Consider the following 27,644-nt stretch of genomic DNA (forward strand, 5'->3'; position numbering starts at 1 on the left):
TTTAAGTGCTCATACATCCTATCCCTAAGAATCCTCTCCATCAACTTGCCTACCACTGACGTCAAACTCACCGGCCTATAGTTACCCGGGTTATCCTTCCTACCCTTTTTAAACAACGGTACCACGTTCGCTATCCTCCAGTCCTCTGGGACCTCACCTGTGTCCAAAGAAGAGACAAAGATTTGTGTCAGAGGCCCAGCAATTTCATCTCTCGCCTCCCTAAGCAGCCTAGGATAAATGCCATCTGGCCCCAGAGATTTATCAATTTTAATGCTACCTAAAAGCCCTAACACTACTTCCCCTCGTAATCGATAGTTCCTTCAATTGGCCTGAAGCTCCCTCGAAGACCATACCAGACATCAAGCCCTCTCCTTCGTGAATACTGACGCAAAGTATTCATTCAGGATCTCCCCCATTCCCTCGGTCTCTAAGCACAATTCCCCTCCTCTGTCCCTAATGGGACCGATTTTTCCCCTAGCCACCCTTTTGTTCCTAACATAGGAGTAAAACACCTTTTGGATTTTCCTTAATCCTACCTGCCAAAGCCATTTCATGCCCCCTTTTTGCCCTCCTAACTTCCCTTTTGAGATCCCTCCTACTCTCTCTGTACTCCTCCAACGCTCTCTCTGTTCCCAGTTGCTTAGACCTAACATACACCTCTCGTTTCTTCCTGACCAGGTCCCCAAAATCTCCAGCAATCCACGGCTCTCTAATCCTACCGTTCCCATCCTTCCTCCTAACCGGCACATGCCTTTCCTGCACCCATTTCAGTTTTCCCTTGAAAGACTCCCACATACCTAACATGGACTTGCCCTCCAACAGCCCTATCTCAGTCTGTATCCCTAAGCTTCTGCCTAATCTGGCTGTATCTAGCCTTCCCCCAATTTAGTACCTTCCCCATAGGACTTGAGTGGCAACCTTCAGAGATCTGTCGATATGAACCCCAAGATCTCTGTTCCTCAGAACCTTGCAGTTGACCCTATAATCCACATTGAAGTTTGTCTTACCAAAATGAATCACCTCGCAGTTATCAGGGTTAAACTCCATCTCCACTTCTCTGCCCAGCTCTGCATCCTATCAGTGTCTCTTTGCAGCCTACAAGAGCCCTCCTCCTCCACTACTCCACCAATCTTGATATCATCAGCAAATTCACTAATCCACCTTTCAGCCCCCTCTTCCAAATCATTGATAAAAATCACGAATAGCAGAGGACCCAGCGCTGATCCCTGTGGTACACCGCTGGTAACTGGCCTCCAGTCTGAAAATTTTCCCTCCACCACCACCACCCTCTGTCTTTTTGACAGCCAGTTACTTATCCAAATTTCCTTCTATTCCACACCACCTTACTTTCTTCATGAGACCACCATGGGGAACCTTATCAAAAGCCTTATTAAAATTCTTGTTCATACAAAACTCCTGACTTGCACTGACCTGTGCCATTGGGGCCAGAGTTTGTTTTCCTCAGAGAGATTGTGTCCAGCTGTCTGTTTGGAGGCATGATGTGGAGATGCTGGCGTTGGACTGGGGTAAACACAGTAAGAAGTCTCACAGCACCAGGTTAAAGTCGAATCAATTGATAGTAAACTCACAAGCTTTCGGGGTTTGCCCCTTCGTCAGGTGAACGGAGAGTTCTGGCCTCAGGGCATAGCCTTTAAGGCTTGAATAGCCCGTTAGTTGTAAAGACTCACATTCTAATCAGCAATCTGTTGTATGCTCTGTCTTAGGCCAGAACTCTCCATTCACCCGATGAAGGGGCAAACCCTGAAAGCTTGTGAGTTTACTATCAAATAAATTGGTTGGACTTTAACCTGGTGTTATGAGACTTCTTACTGTGTTTGGGGGCACACAGGGAAGGAGAGACATGGGTGAACAGCTAAACAGTTGGTCATAATATGAATCCGATTACCAACTTGGAAGATGAAATGTGAAATGTTGGATTTTGAGGGGAAACTCGACAGCTCCTTGCCATTAACTGGGATGTAAGGTTAGTTAAAATATTTTGAGTATACAGTAGGCTAATTCTGAGATCAATAGATTTTGCTAGTCAAGGTTATTAAAGAGATATGGGTCAGGGAGGATAGAGTTTAGAATACAGATTGACAAGCTCAAGGAACTGCAATTTTTTCCCATTCCTATGACTTTTGTATAGACGGGCTAGATAGACCAAAAATCATCTCCTGCCTGTAGCTATTATTATCTTTGAGACAAGTATTTTTAATTAAGATTTCGGTGCCGTGATAATATGCTCTGTCTTATGTAGCTAATCACAATGAGACATGCAAATTAAACGCTACAGAGACTATTATATCAGATATTTTGCTGTATCGTGTGTTCCAAATCTTGAAGCGCTTTTATATCATAGAAACATAGAATACCTGCAGTGCAAATGGTGGTCTTTTGGTCCATCGAGTCACCGACAGAGCACATTATCCTGACCCAAACTCTACTGTCTCTCATACACCAATGTGTTTACCCTGCTAATTCCCCTAACCTACTTGCAATATACCATAATCTTATCGTAGCACTCTAAATTGCTTCTTGGCCTTTTGGCTGAGATCAAGTGTAGTATTGACATGCTGCACTTGGTTGAAGTCATTAGGTTACATTTCAGCTTCATTTGAAGCAATTTTTTAAAGTGGCATCTCAGCCTTTTGGCTAAGGTGCAAATAAGATCAAGCCTTGGAGGAGGAGCTACACCTACTCCAATCAGCTTGGATCATGTAGATCAAGCCCAAGACAGGAGGTGAGAGCCCTGTCTTGTCAGCTTGGATCGGGAATGTCCCAACTTGGGACTCTGAATTGGCTTTAATTTGACTTGATTGGATTGGAATAAAGTAAATTTTAAAAAAACTCTGAAACCCTTGATATTCAAGGGTGAAAAATCTTGGGACACTAAGGGGCAATTTAGCATGGCCAATCCACCTAATCTATACATCTTTGGACTGTAGGAGGAAACCCAGTGAGATATGGGGAGAACTTGCAAACTCCACACAGTCACCCAAGGCTGGAATCGAATGTGGTGCTGTGCTGTGAGGCAGCAATGCTAATCACTCTTATTTCTAACCCCCCACCCCTCAATGCTGCCATGGTGTTTATGCAGCAAAACTAGGAAAATATCATAAAAGAACTGTACTTTCACATCTCTTATGCCAAATATCCCTTTTGATGAGAAAGCAGTTTGGTTTTCTGTGGCATCATGGACAAGTCCATGTGGGACAACTGGAGTATGTTAGATCAACAGAGCAATTATTTGCTGTTCACATTGATTGCATTTTCAACCGTAATGTGCAGAAAGCAATCTCTCTATTTACTGATGTGTCATTTCATAAATTATTTTAATCTTCAGAAATTTAAATACTTTGTAGAACAAATTGGTTGTTTATTCTTTAAAAACAATTGGACATTTTAATCTGTTCTCTAAATCTTTTGTAATAAGCTGACCTCTGTTTTCGGAGGCCATTTGTTGTGGTACATTTGCAGCCACTTAAGGTGGGTAGTGTTTGGGAAATGAGGCCTTCTCTTGTGTACACAACTAGTGAAAGTAAGTATCCTTTTAGGAAGGGTTTCAGAGTGCTATGATAAGATCACGGTATATTGCAATTGTCTCTCAGATAATACAATTATCTCTCAGACAGCCTGTACACAAAAATGCATCCCCAGATAACATCATTAATACTTACTGACTTTAGTCAGTTTGTTTATGACCATTCACTTCAAGCAATAGGTAGTCCCTTATTTGCGACCAGAATTGAATATTATATTTCAAGTGCAGCCTAACTAAGGTTCTATAAACTTGCAACATGACTTGCTAGTTTTTAAACTCAGTGCCCTGGCTGACGAAGGCAAGCATGCCGTATGCCTTCTTGTCTACCTTCTCCACCTGCGTTGCCACTTTCAGTGACCAGATGTCTTAAGCTTGTCATTTTGAAATCAACTCTCAGCAGGCTAAAGTTAGTTATGCCTTTCATGATGACTAAGAAAGCAGTAAAGAAAGGAAAGTTAGATTATGAAACTAAACTGGCGCAAAATATAAAAACTGACAGTAAAAGTTTTTACAAGTATATAAAAAGGAAAAGAGTGGCTAAAGTAAATGTCGGACCCTTAGAAGGCGAGAAGAAGGATTTAATAATGGGGAAACGAGGAAATGGTTGAGGCCTTAAACAAGTTTTTTTGTGTTGGTCTTCACGGTAGCGGACGCAAATAGCTTACTGAACATTAACGGTCGTGGGACTGTAGGGGGTGAGGTCCTTAAAACGATTACTATTACTAAAGAGGTAGTGCTTGGTAAACTAATGGGACTAAAGGTAGACAAGTCCCCGGGCCCAGATGGAATGCATCCCAAGGTAAAGAAATGGCAGAAGTAATAGCAGATGCGTTAGTAGTAATTTATCAAAATTCACTGGACTCTGGGGAAGTGCTGGCTGATTGGAAAACAGCTACTGTTACACCGCTGTTTAAAAAGGGAGTAGACAAAAGGCGGGCAACTACAGGACGGTTAGCTTAATGTCTGCAGCTGGGAAAATGCTGGAATCCATCATTAAAGAAATAGGAGGACACCTGGAAAAGAATGGTTCAATCAAGCAGACGCAGCATGGATTCATGAAGGGAAAGTCATGTTTGAATTTACTGGATTTTTATGAAGATATAATGAGTGCAGTTGGCAGAGGGGAACCGGTGGATGTGGTGTTTTTAGATTTCCAGAAGGCATTCGATAAGGTGCCTCACGAAAGGTTGCTGCAGAAGATTAAGGTACACGGAGCTGGGGGTAAAGTATTAGTGTGAATTGAGGATTGGTTATCTAACAGGAAGCAGAGAGTTGGAATAAATGGGTGCTTTTCTGGTTGGCAGTTGGTGACTAGTGGTGTACCACAGGGGTTGGTGCTGGGGCCTCAACTGTTTACCATATACATAGGCTGGAGGAGGAGACCGAGTGTAGGGTAACAAAGTTTGTTGATGACACGAAGATGAGTGGGAAAACGAATTGCGTGGAGGACGTGGAAAGTCTGCAGAGATTTGGATAGGCTGAATGAGTGGGCAAGGATCTGGCAGATGGAGTATAACGTTGGCAAGTGTGAGGTTATCCATTTTGGAAGGAATAATAGTAATGGACTATTATTTAAGCACTGAAAAATTACAACATGCCACTGTGCAGAGGGACCTGGGGGTCCTTGTGCATGAGTCGCAAAAACTCAGTCTGAAGGTGCAGCAGGTGATCAAGAAGGCAAATGGAATGTTGGCCTTTATCGCGAGGGGGATGGAATGTAAAAGCAGGGAGGTCTTGCTGCAACTGTACAGGATACTGGTGAGGCTGCAACTAGAGTACTGTGTGCAATTTTGGTCCCCTTATTTGCGAAAGGATATATTGCCCTTGGAGGGAGTACAGAGAAGGTTCATCAGGTTGATACCAGAGATGAGGGGTTTAGCTTATGAGGAGAGATTGAGTAGATTGGGCCTGTACTCGTTGGAGTTTAGAAGGCTGAGGGGTGATCTTATAGAGACATAAGATAATGAAGGGGCTAGGTAGGATAGAGGTAGAGAGATTCTTTCCACTTGGAAAGGAAACCAGAACTAGAGGACGCAGCCTCAAAATAAGGGGGAGTCAGTCTAGAACAGAGTTGTGGAACAACTTCTCTCAAAGGGTAGTGAATCTCTGGAATTCTCTGCCCATTGAAGTGGTGGAAGCTACCTCGTTGAATATGTTTAAGTCACAGGTAGATAGATTTCTGATCAATAAGGGAAATAAGAGTTATGGGGAGCAGGCGGGTAAGTGGAACTGAACCACTTTCAGATCAGCCATGATCTGATTGAATGGCGGGGCAGGCTTGAAGGGCTAGATGGCCTACTCCTCCTATTTCTTATGTCTTATGTTCTTATACCCAAACTGCTGGTTTAGCAGGTTTTTGCAAAAGCTCATAGTTGCATGAGATATTAACCCCTTAATATCTCTCAGTCATAGCTAGGGTGTAGAGGAAGATCAACTTAATACAAGTAGGCCCATTCAAAAGTCTGCTAGCAGCAGGAAAGAAGCTATTCTTGAGTCAGTTAGTATGTGACTTTGACTTTTGTATCGTTTCCCTGCTGGAAGAGGGTACGTCCGGGGTGCTTGATTTTGCTGGCAGCTTTTGCGAGGCAGCGGGAAGTGTAGATCGTGTCAATGGGTGGGAGGCTGGTTTGCATGATGGACTGGGCTTTGTTCACGACTCTTTGTAGTTTTCTGCAGTCTTGGACAGAGCAGGAGCCATACTAGGCTGTGATGCAACCAGAAATAATGCTTTCTATGGTCCGTTTGTAAAAGTTGGTGAGAGCCTTGCTAGACATGCCAAATTTCCTTCGCTTCCTGAGAAAGTAGAGGCGTTGGTGGACTTTCTTAAATATAGTGCCACCGTGGAGGGACCAGGACAGGTGATCTGGGCACCTAGAAACTTAAAGCTCTTGACCATTTCTAGTTTGCCCTCATTGATGTAGACAGGGGCATGTCCTCCAGCACGCTTCCTGAAATTGATGACAATCTCTTTCGTTTTGTTGACATTCAGGGAGAGATCATTGTTGTCGCACCAGTTCATCAGATTCTTTTTCTTTCCTGTACTCCGTGTTATTATTGTTTGAGATTCGATGCACTATGGTGGTGTCATCAGTAAACTTGAAAAATAGAGTTCGAGGGCATTTGGCCACACGGTTGTAACTGAATAGTCCTTATATGCCTACAAGGGGGGGAAGACAGAGAGATGTGGTGCTGGAACCAAGCCCAGGCCAAAGTTTGGAGATGAGGTTTGTAGAAGGAATGATATTGAAGGCTGAGCTGTAGTCAGTGCGGCGATACGCGAATTGTCATGGATCCGGGCAGTCTGGAAGGCGGGAATTGATTCGTTCCATGACTAACCTTTTGAAGCACTTCATAATAATGGATGTCAAAGCCACCAGACAATAGTCATTAAGGCAACATGCCTTTTCTTTGGTATTGGGATGATGGTCATGTTCTTGAAGCAGATAGAAACCTCAATTTAGTGATTAAAGATGTCTGTGAATACCCCTGCCAGCTGGTCCACATAGGATCTGAGTGCCCGTCCAGGTACCCCATCCTGGCTGGTCGCTCTCTGTGGGTTGACTTTCGTGAAGACTGCTCTGACATCTGCAATGGTGATCTCGAATATGGATTTGTGCGGGGTGGAGGGCAAGCTCTTTGACCTTTTGCTCAAAGTGGGCATAGAATGCCTAATGTGCCCACATTACAAGAGGGATGTGGAGGCTTTGGAGAGGGTGCAGAGGAGGTTTACTAGGATGTTGCCCGGTATGGTGGGGAGGTCCTATGAGGAGAGACTGAGGGATTTAGGGTTGTTTTCGTTGGAAAGAAGGCGGCTAAGAGGGGATCTTATTGAAACATATAAGATGATTAGAGGTTTAGATAGGGTGGATAGTGATAGCCTTTTTCCTCGGATGGAGAAAGCTAGCACGAGGGGGCATGGCTTTAAATTAAGGGGGGGTAGCTACAGGACGGATGTCAGGGGTAGGTTCTTTACTCAGCGGGTGGTGAGGGATTGGAATGCCCTGCCTGCTGCGGTTGTAAATGCGCCTAGTTTGGGGGCGTTTAAGAGATCTATGGATAGGTTTATGGACGAAAAGGGATTGGTATAGGCTAGTGGGTCATTGTTTTTGTAACTGGTCGGCGCAACATCGTGGGCCGAAGGGCCTGTTCTGCGCTGTAATGTTCTATGTTTCTATGTTTTTTTTTTTGTGTGTTGGGGTGTGTTGCATTGGTGTTGGCGATTTTACATGCTTTCATTCTGTAGCCTGTTACGTCTTGCACAGTCAGTGGGAGTCTGTGTGGCTAGCCTGAGACTCTTTTTACTTATTTATAGACCTAACTACATGTAGAACAATAAAGACAGCAGGGGTAGATGATGTGTTGCAGCTGTAGCATGTGGTTGCTACTGGACATGTGAGATCCATGGCAACCACATCCACAAAGTGAATGTAGCTCAAGGAAACTAGAGTTGATGATTTGATTTGATTGTCACATGTATTAGGATACAGTGAAAAGTATTGCTTCTTTCATGCTGTATAGACAAAACGTACTGTTCGTGGAGTACATAGGGGACAAGGAATGCAGTGTTGCTGTTACAGATGAGGTGAAGAGAAAGATCAGCTTAATACATAGTACGTCCATTCAAAAGTCTGATGGCAGTCTGGAAGTAGTTTTCTTGAGTCAATTGATACATGTTCTCAGACTTTTGTATCTTCCTGATGGAAGAAGGTGGAAGAGAGTATGTTCGGGATGTATGGGATCTTTGATTATGCTGGCTGCTTTTCAGAAGCAGCAGGAAGTGTAGACGGAGTCAGTGCATGAGAGGTTGACTTGCGTGATAGACTGGACGATGTTTTATAGTTTCTTGAGGTCTTGGTCAGAGCAGGAGCCATACCAAGCTGTGATACATCTGGAAAGGATGCTTTCTATGATGCATCTGTAAAAATTGGTGAGAGTTGTAGAAGCCGTGCTGAATTTCCATAGCCGCCTGAGAAAGTAGAGGCATTGGTGGGCTTTCTTAAGTATATAACATTGGCATGGAGGGATCTGCACAGTAAGAAGTCTGACAACACCAGGTTTAAGTCCAACCGATTTATTTGATAGTAAACTCGCAAGCTTTCGGGGTTTGCCCCTTTGTCAGGCGAATGGAGAGTTTCTTCGCCTGACGAAGGGGCAAACCCCGAAAGCTTGCGAGTTTACTATCAAATAAATCAGTTGGACTTAAACCTGGTGTTGTCAGACTTCTTACTGTGTTTCCCCCAGTCCAACACCGGCATCTCCGTATCATGGAGGGATCAGGACAGGTTGTTGGTGATCCAAACACCTAGTAACTTGGAGCCCTTGATCATTTCCACTTCACCATTGTGTTTTGTAGGCAGGGTCATATCCTCCACTGTGTTTCCTAAAATTGATGACAGTTTCCTTCCTTTTTACTGACATTGAGAACAAAGAACAATACAGCACAGGAAACAGGCCCTCCAAACTTGCGCCACTCATTCTTCCAACTAGACTATTTGTTTGTATCCCTCCATTCCCAGTCTGTTCATGTGGCTATCCAGATAAGTCTTAAATGATCCCAGTGTGTCCGCCTCTACCACCTTGCTTGGCAGTGCATTCCAGGCCCCCACCACCCTCTGTGTAAAATACATCCCTCTGACATCTGTGATAAACCTTGCCCCCCTCACCTTGAACCTGTGACCCCTTTTGTTGGTCACCTCCGACCTGGGAAGAAGTTTCCCACTGTTCACCCCATCTATGCCCTTCATAATTTTATACACCTCTATTAAGTTGCCCCTCATTCTCCGTCTTTCCAGGGAGAAGAACCCCAGTTTACCCAATCTCTCTTCATAACTAAGACCTTCCATATCAGGCAAGATCCTGGTAAACCTTTTCTGTACTCTGTCCAAAGCCTCCACGTCCTTCTGGTAGTGTGGCGACCAATACCGGGCACAGTATTCCAAATGTGGCCTAACCAACGTTTTAGTTAGCTGCAACATCACATGCCAACTTTTATACTCTATGCCCTGTGCTATAAAGGCAAGCATGCCATATGCCTTCTTCACCACCTTCTCCACCTGTGTTGCCACCTTCAAGGATCTGTGGACTTGAGCACCTAGGTCCCTCTGTGCATCTATACTCCTGATGGTTCTGCCATTTATTGTATAGCCCCCGCCCCCGCCCCCCCCCCACCTACATTTGTTCTACCAAAATGCATCACTTCGCATTTATCTGGATTAAATTCCACCTGCCATTTCTCCGCCCAATTTTCCAGCCTATCTATATCCTGCTGTATCCTCTGACAATGTTCATCGCTAGCCGCAAGTCCAGCCATCTTTGTGTCATCTGCAAACTTACTGATCACACCAGTTACGCCTTCTTCCAAATCATTTATATATATCACAAACAGCAGAGGTTCCACTACAGAGCCCTGCAGAACACCATTAGTCACAGGCCTCCAGTCAGAAAAAGTCCCTCCCACTGCTATCCTCTGACTTCTATGACCAAGCCAGTTCTCCGCTCATCTGGCTCTCTTTTTATCCCGTGAGATTTAACCTTTTGCACCAACCTGCCATGAGGGACTTTGTCAAATGCTTTACTAAAATCCATATAGACATCCACGGCCCTTCCCTCGTCAATCGTTTTTGTCACCACCTCAAAACACTCAACCAAATTTGTGAGGCATGACCTCCCTCTTACAAAACCATGCTGTCCATCGCTAATGAGATTATTCCGTTCTAAATGTGCATACATCCTGTCTCTGACAATCCTCTCCAACAATTTCCCTACCATGGACGTCAAGCTCACTGGCCTACAATTACCTGGGTTATCCTTGCTACGTCTCTTAAATAACGGGACCACGTTTTCTATCCTCCAAACCTCTGGAACCTCACCTGTGTCCAGTGAAGAGACAAAGATTTCTGTTAGAGGCCCAGCAATTTCATCTCTTGTCTCCCTGAGCAGTCTAGGATAGATGCCATCAGGCCCTGGGGGTTTGTCTGTCTTAATGTTCCCTAGAAAACCTAACACTTCCTCCCTTGTAATTGAGATTGAGATTGTCATCGCACTGTTTCACCAGATTCTCTTTCCTGTACTCTTGTCATGGTTTGAGATCTGACTCACTATAGTGGTGTCACAGAGCAGAGAGTATGGAAATTACTACCTGAAGGCTGTAAATTGGGAGAGGGGAGTGTGCAGCAGGATCTGGGTGTCCTTGTGCATCAGTCGCTGAAGATAAGCATGCAGGTGCAGCAGGTGATAAAGAAAGCAAATGGTATGTTGGCCTTCATTGTGAGAGATTTCGAGTACAGTTGCAGGAATGTGTTGTTGCAACTATACAGGGCCTTGGTGAGGCCACTCTAGAGTATTGTGGGCAGTTTTGGCCTCCTTTTCTGAGGAAGGGTGTCCTTACTGTTGAAGGAGTGCAGTGAATGTTTACCAGGCTGATTCCAGAGATGGTGGGACTGATGCATAAGGAGAGATTGACAAGGTTAGAATTGTTTTTGCTGGAATTCGGACAAATGAGGGAGGTTCTCATAGAGACTTATAAAATTCTAGTAGGACTAGACAGGATAAATGCAGGGAGGATGTTCCTGATGGTGGGGGAGTCCAGAACCAGGAGACAGATCTGAGGATTTGAAGTTGACCATTTAGGATGGAGATGAGACATTCCTTCACCCAGAGTGATGAGCCTGTGGAATTCATTACCACAAGAAGTAACTGATGCCAAAATATTGAATGTATTCAAGAGGCAGCTAGAGGCGAATTAGATCAAAGGTTATGGGAGGAAAGCAGGATTAGACTATTGAGTTGGATGATCAGTCATGATCGTATTGAATGGTGGAGCAGACTCAAAGAGCCAAAGGGCCTCCTCCTGCTCCTTTCTTCTATGTTTCTATGAAATTGGCATGAATAAAATTTCTGGTGGCAGATAAAGGGACAACTATGGGAAGGGGGCAGTCAACACAGCACTGAAAGAGTTGCACTTAAATGCACGCAGTATACGGTAAGTTAAGTGAGGTGGAAGCACACATTGTAATTGGAGGTACAATGTTGTGGGCATCACAGAGATGGAGCTGCGAGGGGATCAGAGGTGGAATCTGAAAATCCAAGGGTATGTGTCCTATCGAAAGAACAGGCAGATGAATAGAGGAGGCAGGGTTGCCTTGTTGGTAAGAAACAAAATTAACTCAGTTGCCAGAAGTGATATAGGGTCAGACAGTATGGGATGAGGCAGACTTGATCAGGGACCTTAAGGGGAAGGAGCCCCTCGAGGCAGTAATCACAATATGATAAAAATCCATCTTGCAATTTGAGAGGGAGACATTGGAATTGAATGTAATAGTGCTACAAATGAGGAGAGGAAACCGCAGGGCCATGAGGGAGGAGCTGGCCAAATTTGATTGGAAAGGGAGCCTAGCAGGAAAGATTGGAACAACAGTGGCAGGAATTTTTAGGAATGGTTCAAAAGGCACAACATAACATGCTTTTTCTTCCTTGGAATGAATTTAAGGGGAGAGCGAGGCTGACAAGGGAAGTCAGGGATAGCATAAAAGCAAAGAGCATACCATGAGGTGAGGAATGGTGGGAAGCCTTTAAAAGCAAGCAGAGGACAACTTAAAAAAAAAACACAATTTTGGTGGAGAAGATGAAACATGAGGGTAAGCTAGCTATTAATATAAAAGAAGATGGCAAGATTTTTTTAGATAACTAAAGGTAAGAGAGGGGCAAGAGTGAAAAATGAGGCTGGAGAAGTAGTAATGGGGGACAAAGAAATGGTAGAAGAACTGAATGAGTACTTTGTATCAGTCTTCACGGTGGAAGACACCAGTAACATGCCAGAAAGTCAAGAGAGTCGAGGGGCAGAGGTAAATGCAGTGGTCATCACTAGGGAGAAGATGCTCGGGAAGCTGAAAGGTCTGAAGGTGGGTAAATCACCTGGACCAAATGGACTACACCCCAGGACTCTGATGCAGATAGCTAAGAAGATTGTGGAGACATGGCTGGTGATTTTTCAGGAATCACTAGAGACAGGGAATGACCCAGAAGACTGAAAAAAAAGGCTAATGTAACCCCCTTGTTGAAGGAGGGAGAGAGGTGGAAGATGGGAAATCATAAGCCAATTAGACTGACTTCAGTTGTGGGTAAGATCTTGGAGTCCATTAATAAGGATGAAATTGCAGAGCACTGGGAAATAGAACATAGAACATTACAGCGCAGAACAGGCCCTTCGGCCCACGATGTTGCGCCGACCAGTTAAAAAACAATGACCCACTAACCTAAACCAATCCCTTTTCGTCCATAAACCTATCCACGGATCTCTTAAACGCCCCCAAACTAGGCGCATTTACAACCGCAGCAGGCAGGGCATTCCATTCCCCCACCACCCTCTGGGTAAAGAACCTACCCCTGACATCCGTCCTATAACTACCCCCCCTTAATTTAAAGCCATGCCCCCTCGTGCTATCTTTCTCCATCCGAGGAAAAAGGCTATCACTGTCCACCCTATGCATGGTAAAATAGGGCTGAGTCAGCATGGCTTTGTCAAAGGGAAGTCATACCTGACAAATCTGTTAGAATTCTTTGAGGAGATAATAAAAAGGTTAGACAAAGGAGAGCCAGTGGGCCTCATTTATTTGGATTTCTGGAAAGCCTTTGCCAAGGTGCCTTACAGGAGGCTGCTAAATTGTTAGTTACCATGTTTTTAGGTGTCCAGATTACCATGCTGACACTATAATTAAGAAAGCCCACCAATGCCTCTACTTCCTCAGAAGACTAAGGAAATTTGGCATGTTAACCACAAATCGCACCAACCTTTCCAGATGCACTGTAGAGAGCGTTCTTTCTGGTTTTGTTACAGCTTGGTATGGTTCCTGCTTTGTCCAAGACCGCAAGGAACTACAAAAGGTTGTGAATGTAAACCTATCCATTACGCAAACTAGCCTCCCGTCCATTGATTCTACCTATGCTTCCTGCTGCCTTGGCAAAGCAGCTAACATAATTAAGGACCCCATGCACCCTGGACATTCTCTCTTGCACCTTCTTCCATTAGGAAAAAGATACAAAGGTCACGTACCAATTGACTCCAGAAAAACCTCTTCCCTGCTGCCATCGGATTTTTGAATGGGTCTACATTGCATTAAGTTGATCTTTCTCTACAGCCTAACTTTGACTGTAATACAACATTATGCATTCTCTCGTTTTCTTCTCTATGAATGATATGCTTTGTCTGTAGAGCGTGCAAGAAACAATGCTTTTCACTGGATACTAATACATGTGACAATAATAAATCAAAGAAAAAAAGCTAAGAACCAATGGAATTGGATATAAGATTGGCAGACAGACAGAAGGTAGAGTGTGGATGGCAACCGGTGACTAGTAGTGTTCCACAGGGGTCAGTGTTAGGACCACAACTTTTCACTATATACATTAATGATCTGGAAGATTGAACTGAGGACATGGTTGTTAAATTTGCAGATGACACAAAGATATAGAGAGAGAGACAGGTAGTGTTAAGGAAGTGGAAAGGCTGCTAAGAGTGTGGGCAAAGAAGTGGCAGATGGAGTACAATATGGGAAAGTGTGAGGTTATGCACTTTGATTGGAAGAGTAGAGGTATAGACTATTTTCTGAATGGGGAAAGGCTTCAGAAATCTGAAGCACAAAGGGACTTGGGAGTCCTGGTTCAGGATTTTCTTAAAGTTAACATGCACATTCATTTGGCAGCTAAGAAGGCAAATTCAATGTTAGTGTTCATTTCTAGAGGGCTATATTACAAGAGCAGCGATGTACTGCTGAGGCTGTATACGGATCTGGACAGACACCATTTGGAATATTGTGAGCAGTTTCGGGGCCCCATACCTAATGATGGATGTGCTGGCCTTGGAGGGGGTCCAGAGGAGGCTCACAAGAATGATCCCAGGAATGAAGTGTTTGTCATATGAGGAGCAGTTGAGGAGTCTGGGCCTGTACTCAATGGAGTTGAGAAGGATGAGGGGGGAATCCAATTGAAACTTGCATAACGGATAAGACAGACGAACTTAAGGCCTTAATGCTTGCAAGGAATTTGGATGTGGTTGCGGTGACAGAGACTTGGTTAAAAGGACAGGACTGGCAGCTAAATATTCCAGGGTACAAGTGTTTTAGGCGTGACATAGGAGGGTCTAAAAGAGCTGGGGGAGTAGTGCTATTAGTTAGGGAGCATATTACAGCGGTGCAGAAGGTGGACAATTTAGAGGAGTCATGCAATGAATTGCTGTGGGTGGAGCTCAGGAACAGGAAGGGTGCAATCACTATGCTGGAGGTATACTGTAGGCTGCACAATAGCCCACGGGAAGTGGAAGAACGGATATGTAAGGAAATTCTGGATAGGTGCAGAAAAAATAGGGTTGTTGTAGTGGGACACTTTAATTTCCCGGATGTGGATTGGAAGGTACTTAGGTCTGGGGGTCTGGACGGAGAGGAATTTGTAAAATGCATACTGGAAGGTTCTTTGGTGCAGTACGTAGTTAGCCCGACTAGAGAGGGGGCTATATTGGACCTAGTTCTGGGAAATGAGCCTGGTCATGTAGTCAAGGTTTCAGTAGGGGAACATGTGGCAAATAGTGACCAGAATTCTGTCTACTTCAGGATACTAATGGAAAAGGATGTGTTGTCCAAAGGGTAGGGTGCTAAATGGGGGGAAGGCTAACTATAGCGGATTAGGCAGGAATTGGTGGCCAATGATTGGGAGAGGATGTTCGAGGGTAACTCCATGTCTGGTATGTGGGAGTCTTTTAAGGGACATCTGATAAGGCTGCAGGACAGACATGTGCCTGTAAAGAGGAAGCATAGGAAAGGTAGGATTAGAGAGCCGTGGATAACTAGGGATATTGAGGACTTGATCAGAAAGAAAAGAGAGGCGTATGTTAGGTCCAGGCAACTGAGAACGGAGAGAGCTCTGGAGGAATACAGAGAGAGTAGAAGAGAACTCAAACTGGGAGTTAGAAGGGTGAAAAGTGATCATGAAATGGTCTTGGGAGACAAGATTAAGGATAATCTGAAGGCATTTTATTCCTATGTTAGGAACAAAAGAGTTGTTAGAGAAAAAATCGGACCTCTCGGGGACAAAGGAGGGGAATTATGTTTAGAGCCCAAGGGAATGGGGGAGATCCTAAATGATTACTTTGCGTCAGTATTCACAAAGGAGAGGGACTTGTTGTCTGGAAGTGTCTTAGAGGGAGATGTTGACCCGTTGGAGAAAATCTTCATTACAAGGGAGGAAATGTTAGGTTTTTTAGGGAACATTTAAAACTGACAAATCCCCAGGGCCTGATGGCATTTATCCTAGACTGCTCAGAAAGACAAGAGATGAAATTGCTGGGCCTCTGACAGAAATCTTTGTCTCTTCTTTGGACACAGTTGAGGTCCCAGAGCATTGGAGGATAGCGAATGTGGTACCGTTGTTTAAAAAGGGTAGCAGGGATAACCCGGGTAATTATAGGCCAGTGAGCTTGACGTCAGTGGTAGTGAAGTTGTTGGAGAGGATTCTTGGAGATAGGATATATGCGCATTTAGAACGTAACAATCTCATTAGTGACAGGCAACATGGTTTTGTAAAAGGAAGGTCGTGCCTTACAAATCTGGTGGAATTTTTTGAGGAGGTGACAAAAACAGTTGACGAAGGAAGAGCCATGGATGCTGTCTATATGGATTTCAGTAAGGCATTTGACAAAGTCCCTCATGGCAGGTTGGTGAAAAAGGTTAAGACTCATGGGATACGAGGACAGGTGGCTAGATGGGTGGAGAACTGGCTTGGCAACAGGAGACAGAGGGTAGCAGTGGAAGGGTCTTTTTCTAGCTGGAGGTCTGTGACTAATGGTGTTCCGCAGGACTCTGTACTGGGATCTCTGCTATTTGTGATATACATAAATGATTTGGAAGAGGGAGTAACTGGTGTGATCAGCAAGTTTGCGGATGACACAAAGATGGCTGGACTTGCTGATAGTGATGAACAGTGTCGGACAATACAGCATGATGTAGATAGGCTGGTAAATTGGGCGGTGAAATGGCAGATGGAATTTAATCCAGATAAATGCGAGGTGATGCATTTTGGAAGAAATAATGTAGGGGGGAGTTGCACAATAAATGGTATGACCACTAAGAGTACAGAAACACAGAGGGACCTAGGTGTGCAAGTTCACAAGTCCTTGAAGGTGGCAGCACAGGTGGAGAAGGTGGCGAAGAAGGCATATGGTATACTTGCCTTTATAGGAAGGGGTATAAAAGCTGGCGTCTAATGTTACAGTTGTATAGAACGTTGGTTAGACCGCATTTAGAGTACTGCGTCTAGTTCTGGTTGCTGCAGTACCGGAAGGACGTGGAGGCCTTGCGGAGAGTGCAGAGGAGGTTTACCAGGATGCTGCCTGGTATGGAGGGTCTTAGCTATGAGGAGAAATGGGGCAAATTGGGGCTGTTCTCCCTGGAAAGACGGAGAATGAGGGGAGACCTAATAGAGGTGTATAAGATTATGAAGGGTATAGATAGGGTGAACAGTGGAAGCTTTTTCCCAGGTTGGATGCGAAAATCACGAGGGGTCATGCACCCAAGGTGAGAGGGGCGAGGTATAACTCAGATGTTAGAGGGATGTTTTTCACACAGAGGGTTGTGGGGGCCTGGAATGCACTGCCAAGTAGGGTGGTGGAGGCAGGCACGCTAGAGCTGTTTAAGACTTACCTAGATAAGCACATGAGCAGACTGGAGATGGAGGGATACAAAAGAATGTTCTACTTGAAGATCAAGAGCCTCAGGATGTTCCTGGAAATGAATAGATTCCTATCAGCTGTCCAACAAATTTTAAGGCTCACCTGTCTCTTACGTTGGAGCTATTGGGGATCTTCCATTAATGTCTGTATAGTCTGTTGTATGTTTATTGATGTCTCCTTTTTACATCCACAGGCGATTTGGTCTGCCTTGTTGGCCAACAAGGGGCATACACGAGGTGGGTCGTGCGAGGGCTGCTCTTGGATGTTGCTTCGAGAGTTGCCTAGTATGCTTAAACTGGACCGATTGAAGGACAGCACGACAGCTCAGTGACTATCACTGTTTGCTGTGCAGTTGCAGGGACCTGGGTCGGATCACCGGCTTGGGTCAATGTCTGTGGGAGTTTGCACATTCTCTCCATGCTTGCCTGGGTTTTCTCTGGGTGCTCCGGTTTCCTCCCACACCCCAAAAACGTGCTTTTAAGCTGATTGGTGTCAATAAATTGTCCCTAAATTGGATCTCCCTTAATCTGGCGCACATATAATTCCCTAATTTTGCACCCCTTTTTTGTGGAGTCCACTAGGTGTAGACAAAAGTCGTAGGTAGAAGAAGGACTTGAAACAAGGCACTCGCTGAGTGTTAAAATGGGTGTCACAGGCTTGTAGGGCCCAAGGGCCTGTTTCCTGTGCTGTGCTGTTCTTTGTTCTTAACACTGAGCAGTTTAGATAGAGTGGACGTGGAGAAAATATTTCCACTAGTGGGAGGGATGAGAAGTCGAGGGCACAACCTCCCTCGAGTTCTCCTTTAAAGCTGCGATGAGGAGGAATTTCTTCAGCCAGAGGATGGTGAATCTGTGGAACTCATTGACAGAGAGGACTGTGGAGGCCAGGTCATTGAGTGTAAGACAGAGATAGATAGTTCTTGATCAATAAAGGAATCAAGGGTTACGGGGAGAAGGCAGGAGCATATAATTGAATGGTAGAACATAGAACATAGAACATGGTGGAGCAGATTCTGGACTAAATGGCCTAATTCTGCTCCTATACTTTATGGTCATCAGCTAACTTGAAAATGGGGTTGGTGTGAAATTTGGCCACACGGTCGTAGGTTTATGAGTATAGTTAGGGGCTGAGGACACAGCCTTATGGGGCATCAGTGTTGAAGATCATAGATTCCTACAGTCCCATTTGGCCCATCGAGTCTGGACTGACACTCAGGCCCTCTTCCTGTAACCCCACATATTCATCCTGCTGATCTGCCTGACACTAAGGGGCAATTTTGCATGGCCAGCCAGCAAACCCGCACATTTTTGGACTGTGGGAGGAAACCCATGCAGATATGGGGAGAACATGCAAACTTCAAGCAGTCAGTGACCTAAACGAGGAATTGAACCTGGCGCTGTGAGGCAGCAGTGCTATCCACTGGGTCACCATACTGCCCTAATGATGACTCTGAAGGAAGTGTTGCTGCCTATCCTTACTTATTTTGGTCTGTGGGTTAGGAATTCAAGGATCCAGTCACAGTGGGAGGAGCTGAGCCCCAGGCCACAGAGTTTGGAGATGTTTTGTTCGGATAATGGTGCTGAAGATTCAACTTCGTTAAACAATAAAGAAAAGGAATCTGGCATGAATCCTTACTTTCCAGGGTTGAGTGTAGGACCAGGGAGATGATGTCTGCTGTGGACCTGTTGCAGCGATATGTGAACTGTAGTCGTTCTCAGCAATCTGGGAGACCTGAGTTAATGTGTGTCATGACTAACCTTTCGAAGCATTTCATAATGATGGATGTCAAAGCCACTGGGCGGTAGTCATAAGGCAGCTGCCTAGTTTTTCTTTGGTACAGGGATGATGGTTGTCGTCTTGAAGCATAGGGACCTCAGATCAGTGTATAGCGAGGTTAAAGATGTCTGCAAACACCCCCACCAGCTGGTCTGTGCAGGATCTAAGTACTCGTCTGGGTACCCCATCCAGTCCAGTCACTTTCCATGAGGTAACTTTCAAGAAGGTTGCTTTGACATCTGCCATGGTGACCTCGGATGCTGGTTCAGCTGAGTTTTTTTGGGGAGGATGATGTCCTGTTGCTGACTTCCTCAAAGTGGGCATAAAATGTGTTGAGCTCATCTTTTGGGGGCGGGGGTACATTATTGCCAGATTTTCTGGACACTTTTATCTTGCAACCTGTCATGTTGTGCAATCTTTGCCATAATCTGTATGTGCCCATATGGGACTCCAGCTTGGTCCTAGTGTTGCAAAGTTGGATAGAGTAAAGGTAGATTGGTGTTTGTAAAATTGTAAAATGCTTGGGAGAAAGCATTGCATGGTTCCTTCAAAAGATGGTGCTTTCTCTGTGCTTGGAAAGTTTTAAAAAATTGCAAGTATGTCGGAAGCCCCAAACTGAAACATTTGTATTGAAACGCCAAGCAGCAATTTTACCAAGATAACGGCTTTTGAATTTTTTTGAATGTAGCCAATCAATTTGAATCAGGCACTTAGGTACCAAAGTACCTACTAAATTTAAATCTGATGATTTTGACAACCTGGGACCATATTGATCTGTCATCACAGGTATAGAAGAAGAGGGGCAGTGGGACAAAGAGAGAGCAACTCCCACCTGCCAGAGATAATAGTTAACAGCTCTCAGAGAGAGAGAGAATCACTGATTCTCATCGCTTCATCTATGTCTTAGAGCACCATCTGAATAGCAAAGGTACCAAAGAAGAAAGAAGAATCAATGAAGAAGGCCCAGAATATTCTGGAAGACACAAAACCTGGTTATAATTTAGAGTGTGACTGAATTCTATTTTTGATGAGTGGAAATTGTATTTAATGGAACAGAGTACCATTAGAATCTTGTTTTATTCAGGAAAAATTAATAATTAGAAGGGATTTATTCAGTTTGCTAATAGTTCAGTTAATTTGTTCACTTCGCTAGATAAATTATGTGTTGATCTTAGAGTGAGCGTCAGGGATTTATTTTATATTTAACCACTAGGAGTTGCTGAAGTGCAGATCACATTTTTACAGATTATAAGGAAAAGTACTCCTCTTTGCGTGCTTTGTTGTTGGTTCTCGGGGGGGGGTGGGGGGGAGGGGGGATGAACCTCCACTTTATAACACTAGGAACAGGGCATTGAAAGTCCAAGTACAAAAAAATACAGCATGGGAACTGGCCCTTAGGCCCACCAAGCCTGCGCCGAGGCGCAGTTTCTATCCCTCTGCTTGCCTCCTGTTCATGTGCCTATCAAGATACACCTTGAAAGCTTGCTTATTTCCACCACCTCCATTGGCAGTGCTTTCCAGGCACCCACCATCTGTGTGAAAAATTTTCCTTGCACATTTCCCTTAAATTTCCTCCCTCTCACTTTGAATCTATGCCCCTTATAATTTGCCTTTCCAGCCTGGGAAAAATGACTATCCACCCTATCTATGCCTCTCATAATTTTGTAAAGTTTATTGGGTCGTCCTTCAGTCTCCATCTTTCCAGTGAAAACAATCTGACTTTATCTAACCTCTCCACATACCCAAAACCATCCAAACCAGGCAATATCCTGGTAAACCTTATTTGTACCTTCTGTAAAGCACCCACGTCCTTCTGGTAGTGTGGTGACCAGAACTGCATGTGATATTCCAGATACGGCTTAGTTAAAGTTTTATACAGCTGTAACTAAACTTGCCAAATTTTATAGTCGATGAAGGCAAGCATGCCGTTTGACTTCTCGACCATATTATCCACCCGTGTTGCCATTTTCAGAGATCTGTGGACCTGCACATTCATCTTTTCTGTATGTCAATGCTCCTCAGACTTTTGCCATTTACTGTATAATTCGCATTTGAATTTGATCTTCCAAAATGCATCGCCTCGCATTTGTCTTGATTAAACTCATCTGCCATTTCTCTGCCCAAGTCTGCAATCTATCTGTATCCTGCTGTATCTTTGACAATCTTTGTCAATCTTTGTCACTGTCTGCAACTCTACCAATTTTTGTCATCCACGAACTTGCTGATCAGATCACCTACGTTTTCCTCCAGATTGTTTATATATGTTACAAACCCAAAGGTCCAGCATTGATCCCTGTGGAACACGACTAGGAACCTCTAGATCTCCATTCTGAAAAGCATCCTTCCACTGCTACCCTTTCTTCTACAACCAAGCCAGTTCTACATGCATCTAGCCAGCACACCCTAAATCCCATGAGACTTTATCTTTTGTACTAGCCTGCCATGAGGGACCTTGTCAAATGCCTGCCCAAAGTCCATGTAGACAACATCCACTGCTTTTCCCTTATCAATCATTCTTGTCAGCTCCTCAAGAAGCTCAATCAAGTTCATGAGACATGACCTGTCTGCTTATCACTAACAAATCCATTCGCTTCCAAATATGAATAAATCCTGTCTCTGAGTCTTCACCAATAGCTTCCCCAACACTAATGTCAGGCTCACTGGTCTGTAATTACCTGGATTTATCTCTGTTTCTCTTCTTAAACAAAGGAATAATATTATCCATTCTCCAATCCTCTGAAACTTTTGTAGTCAAAAAGGAGGCAAAGATATCTGTTAAGGCCCGGCTATTTCCTCTTTTGCCTTGGATCCTGGGACAGGTCGCACCTGCTGTGGAGACCTTAATGCATTTTAAGACACCTAACACGACTACTTTCATTGTATTGACTACCCAAGGATTTTGACACACTCTTCCCTAATGTTTAAATCCCCATGTCCCTCTCTTTGGTTGAATACCAATGCAAAGTACTTATTGAAGATCTCATGCACTTCCACTGGCTCCATACATAATCTCCCTCCTTGATTGGGCCTTTTCATTCCCTGGCTATCTTCTTGCTCCTAAAATATGGGTTGAGTAAATTGATTTTGAGGATTATTAAGAAAGTTAAAGGAGGAGGATGTTGTGTACGTGGTGTTTGTCTCTTTCTGCTCTACAGCAGAAGAGTGTCACCTAACTTGAGGGACCATTGGAAACTCAGTGTTCGTACCAGAGGGTGGAGTCCTCTTTTGGGCAGAATGATCTAACAGCCATGTAGTAGACATGTTAGGGCTGGAGCTCCAGGCAGACCAGAGCTGCACACCCTCATGTACCATATTTATCTTATAACTTTTGTTCCTAACAAAGCCTAAACTCTCTTGATGAAGCCAGAATGTTATATAAAAACAATCTTGTAGCCAGATTTGCTGACAAAGATGGATAGGAAAGCAAGTTGTGAGGAGGATGCAAAGATTTGCAAAGAGATATAGATTGGTCAAGTGAGTTGGCAAAAATTTAGTAGATGGGGTATCACTGGGAAATTGTGATGTCATCCACTTTACAAATAGAAAGCTGAATATTTAAATTCGAGAGAGGCTGTAGAATGCTGCAGTACGGGGATCTGGGTATCCTCTAACACGAACCACAAATTTAACATACATTACTCTTTCTTCTACGACCAAACCAGTTCTACATGTATCTAGCCAGCACACCCTAAATCCCATGAGACTTTACCTTTTGTGCTAGCCTGCCATAAGATGTCATTAGAAAGGCAAATGGAACTTTGACCTTTTTCACAAGGTGAATGGGTTATAAAAGTAGGGAAGTCTTGCTACAACTATGCAAAGCATTGGTGCGACTGCACCTGGAGTACTGTGTACAGTTTTAGCCTCCTTACTTGAGGGCTAAATTGGAAGCAATTAACGTATGTTCACAAGCTTGATTCGTGGGATGAAGGCATTGTCTTGTGAGGAAAGGATGAACAGGTTGGGGACTGTATTCATTAGAGTTTACAAGAGTGAGAAGTGATCTTACTAAAACATAAGAATCTGGGAAGGCTTGGCAGAGTTAGATACTAAGAGGATATTTCCACTGATGAGAGAATCTGGAACCGGGGGTGCAGCTTCAAAACAAAGGGTCTCCTATTAAAGCCTGAGATGAGGAATTCCTTTTCTCCTGGGTCATTAGTGTTCAAATTCTCTGCCAGAGAACTGTCCAGATTCCGGAACAGAATAATTCGCTGCATTGAAAAAATAGTGTCCCTGTGTCACCTTTGGCAGATCATTATAAACCTGAGCCCTCTGTTTACCAACTATTACCAAGTCAGAGGTTTGCAGCGTGGAAACAGGCCCTCTGGCCCAACTTGTCCATGTTGCCCTTTTTTAAATCACTAAGCAAGTCCCAATTGCTTGCATTTGACCATATCCCTCTAAAGCAATCTTACCCATATAACTGTCTAAAGGCTTTTTAAAAGACAGAATTATACCCACCTCTTCTATCTCTGGTAGCTCATTCCAGACACTCACCACTTTGTGTGTGGGAAAAAAATAGCTTTTTGGATGCTTTTTTTTAACTCTCCCCTCCCACTTTAAACATATGCCCTCTAGTTTAGACTCCCCTCCCTTTAGGAAAGGATGTTAATAATCTACCTTATCTATGCCCCTCATTATTTTATAGACCATCTGTAAGATCACCCCTAAGCCTCCTATTCTGTAGGGAAGAAAGTCCTAGTCTATTCAGCCTCTCCTTATAACTCAAACCATCAAGTCCTGGTAATGTCCTAGTAAATCTCTGCTGCAGTCTTTCTTGTTTAATAATATCCTTCCTATAAAATAGGGTGACCAAAACCGTACGCAGTGTTCCAAGTGTGGCCATACCAATATCTTGTACAACTTCAACAAGACATCTCAACTCCTGTATTCAATGTTCTGACCAATGAAACTAAGCATATCGAATGCCTTTTTCACCACTCTGTCCACCTGTGCCTCCACTTTCAAGGAGCTATGAACCTGTACCTCTAGATCTTTGTTCTATAACTCTCCTCAGCTCTACCATTAACTGAGTAAGTCCTGCCCTCGCTCAATCAATCAAAATGCATCACCTCGCGTATATCTAAATTAAACTCCATCTGTCATTCATCAGCCCACTGGTCTATTTAATCCTAGATAACCTTCTTCACTGTCCACTATGCCACCAATCTTGATGTCATCTGCAAACTTAGTAACTATGCCTCCTAAATTCTCATCTAAATCATGAATATAAATGACAAATAACAGTGGATCCAGCACCAATCCCTGAGGCACACTGCTAATCAGAGGCCTCTAGTTTGAAAAACAAACCTCTACAAGCACCCTCTATCTCCTCTCATCAAGCCAATTTTATATCCAATTGACTTTCTCACCTTGGATTCCGTGAGATTTAATCTTTTGCAACAACGTACCAACTATTCTTTCTACTCTACTTCAGTCTCCACATTCATTCCAGTAAATGCCATCTGCACCCTCTCCAAGGGTTGACATCCTACATAGTGTGCCCAGAATATGAGTTGATATTGGCCCCAAGACACTGTCTAATAGTCCCTTAAGAAAAGACATTTTTTAAAAGGTGAACACTGAAAATTGAGATCGAGTAGGTTGAGCCTATATTCATAGTTATTATGCTACAAAAGATGGCCATTTTGTCCATTAAATCTTTGATAGGCTCAGTCATGTTTTCCTGCTCTATCCCATAATTCTTATGTTTGTTTCTGTCAAGTGCCTGTCTTTCTTTTGAAATCATTCTTCATCTCAGCTTCCACCATGCTCGTAGGGAGCAAGTTCCAGGTCATTACCATTCAAGTTAATTTTTCCCCTGATCAGTTTCTAAAATCTTACCCAGCACAGATGTTAAATTGATTGGACTGTAGTTGACCAGGAATGTCATACCTTTGCTTGAATAAGGGTCTCATATTTGTCTCCTTGATGTATTTACATACATGTATTTTAATCCTGTCCTTGGAATCCTCCTTAATTTGTTTGTGTCTAATATAGTCTTTCTGTAGTACTCTCCAATACACTCTCCTTATTGCACCTTTTCCACTTTTTCCATTTCTCTATGCTGTCCCCATCCCTCTGTTTAAATCCTTCCCAATATCAGTCCTGAACCTCCTTGCGAAGACTCTAGTCGCAGTCCACATTGGACTTAACAAGAATAAGGCATAATCACAGAAGATCTAAGATTCTGAGGGGGCTTGACAGAATAGGCGTTTAAATGATATCGCACCCCCCCCCCGCCAAATAAAAGGCTAAATCTAGAATTAGGTATAGTATCAGAATAAGGGGTGTCCCACTTAAGATGATTATGAAGATTAGGCATAATTTCTGCTTGGAGTGCTGTGAATCCTTGGAATTTTCTACCCCAGGGAGCATGGAGGAGGAATCGTATTTCTGTTCAAGGCTCAGTCAGACAGATTCTTGAACTTTAGGGAAGTCCAGGATTACGGGGAACAGACAGGAAAGTAGAGTTGGGGCCAAAGTTGGATCAGGCATGTTATTGAATGATGAGCAGCTCCAGGAACTTTATGGCATACCAGTTTTTCTGTTTAGCTAGATCCAGTGAAGCCTTGATTGGGATGGGATGGGGGTCCCTCTGCTCAGGTTCCAGTCTAATAATATTGTGTTCATTCCCAAAGTATGATACAGATTGGTGCTGTCAAATGAACTCTCAACGCGCTCACTTGGCTGCAGGTGAAAATAGCATACCAATAATCCGTGTTTTTCAGAAAAATGATAAAAATTAAGCAATATGAATAATAAAATCAGAAGTTAGTGCCTAAAGAAATGATTAATCAAATAATTGCTCATATATTAGTCCATTGGTTAAGCCTCATGTGAAGCATTAGGTCATGGTTTTGCATCCCTCCCTCCCCCAGACAAGATGGATGATGAGATGCATCAAAATATTCAGAGGAATGACAGTGAACTGACTCTGACATTAGAACTGATGTAGTATGTTATGGTTTGCTGGCTGAAACAAATGGAAAGGAGAGGATGTTTAAGTTCCCCTCCGAGGAGAGAGTTGGTCATTTTATTTAACCTTAAAACCTTGGGAGTGACGCTCTCAAAATAGGATTATCAATTTAAAGTTATTCTAACCTACTCTATGTACTATCTAATACATTTAAAAGCCTCATGGGACTAACTCCTGATTTTAAATTCTACTCAGAAGTTATTAGTAACATGTTTATTCAACTCCACATTATCACCCCATAAGATATCATGAAGATGCCTGAAAGCTTTTGTTAAAACCGATAAAACATCAACGGATCATCTTTTAGTTAAACACTACCTATTTTCAAAAAAATGGTAAATAGTATATCTTGGAAGTATTGCTCAGGCCATAGCATATTTCTGAAAAGTATTGCCCCTGCATAAGCACGGATTTCATGTTAATTAATCTATTTTGCCATGCGTATGTGGCCAGAGGAGCTAATAATATTTTCAGGATTACTTTTCCTGCTATTAGAGAATTCCCTTGAACATCTGTCAATCTCAATTAACTAAAATGACTAGTTCATCTGTGAGTGTGCGAGAAAGAGCAATAATGGCAGGTACATGAAGACACTCAGCTGCAGCTCAATAATGTGTTCTACACTGGAATCCCTCACCCAAGCCCTAAACATTCAGGTCACATATCAACCCAAGCTTGCAAGAAGCTCAAGTCTTGCTGTATGTGGACATGGACTTGCTTCAGTAATTGAAGAATAGTAAATGGAACTTAACACACCAATGATTAGCAAACACTCTCACTTCTGACCTTATGCAGATCACAGTTGAATCAGGTAAAGGTGGTTGGGTTGTGGGCTGTGCCCTAAGAGACTTTTGCAATGTTCAGGGGCTGAGATTGTTGTTCTCCATCAATTCTTTACTATGCACTAGCTATGACCGAACATAGAACACTACAGCACAAACAGGCCCTTCGGCCCACAAGTTGCACCGATCACATCTACACCTACTAAGCCATAGACCTATCTATAATCCCCAATCCCATTAGATTCCATATACTCATCCAGAAGTCTTTTAAAAGACCCCAGCGAGTTCACCTCCACCACCACCGACGGCAGCCGATTCCATTCACTCACCACCCTCTGAGTGAAAAACTTACCCCTAACATCTCCTCTGTGCTTGCTTGCTTCCCTGCACCTTAAATCTGTGTCCTCTCATAGCGACCATTTCAGCCCTGGGAAATAGCCTCCGAGAATCCACCCTATCTATTCCTCGCAACATCTTATAAACCTCTATCAGGTCGCCTCTCAACCTTCGTCTCTCCAGGGAGAAGAGTCCCAGCTCCCTCAACCTATCTTCATAAGGCATGCCTTCCAATCCAGGCAACATCCTTGTAAATCTCCTCTGTACCCTTTCAATAGCTTCCCCGTCCTTCCTATAGTGAGGCGACCAGAACTGCGCACAGTATTCCAAGTGGGGTCTGACAAGGGTCTTATTCACTGCAATCAGTGAATTTCTCATCTGATCCCCATTGACTTTAATTTTACAAGGACTCTGGGGGTGACACGTTCAGTTGAATGCTGCCTTGATTTTCAGGTCACCTGGAATTCAGCTCTTTTGTCCATGTTTGGACCAAACTGTACCAAGTTC

The 27,644-nt window shown here is 43.7% G+C and overlaps 1 protein-coding gene and 1 non-coding gene across 4 annotated transcripts in view; both read left to right on the forward strand.

Annotated features, from left to right (window-relative positions):
* Positions 1-27,644, forward strand: part of nckipsd (NCK interacting protein with SH3 domain) — a 257,102-nt gene that overhangs the window by 110,572 nt on the left and 118,886 nt on the right. The window lies entirely within an intron of this gene.
* Positions 2,531-2,722, forward strand: LOC145341688 (U2 spliceosomal RNA). Its single transcript, XR_013886442.1, has one exon. It is a non-coding gene; the product is annotated as a U2 spliceosomal RNA (small nuclear RNA).

Source organism: Carcharhinus amblyrhynchos, chromosome 3 (genome assembly GCF_965287045.1).
Source record: "Carcharhinus amblyrhynchos chromosome 3, sCarAmb.v2.hapA, whole genome shotgun sequence".
Lineage (NCBI taxonomy): Eukaryota > Metazoa > Chordata > Chondrichthyes > Carcharhiniformes > Carcharhinidae > Carcharhinus > Carcharhinus amblyrhynchos.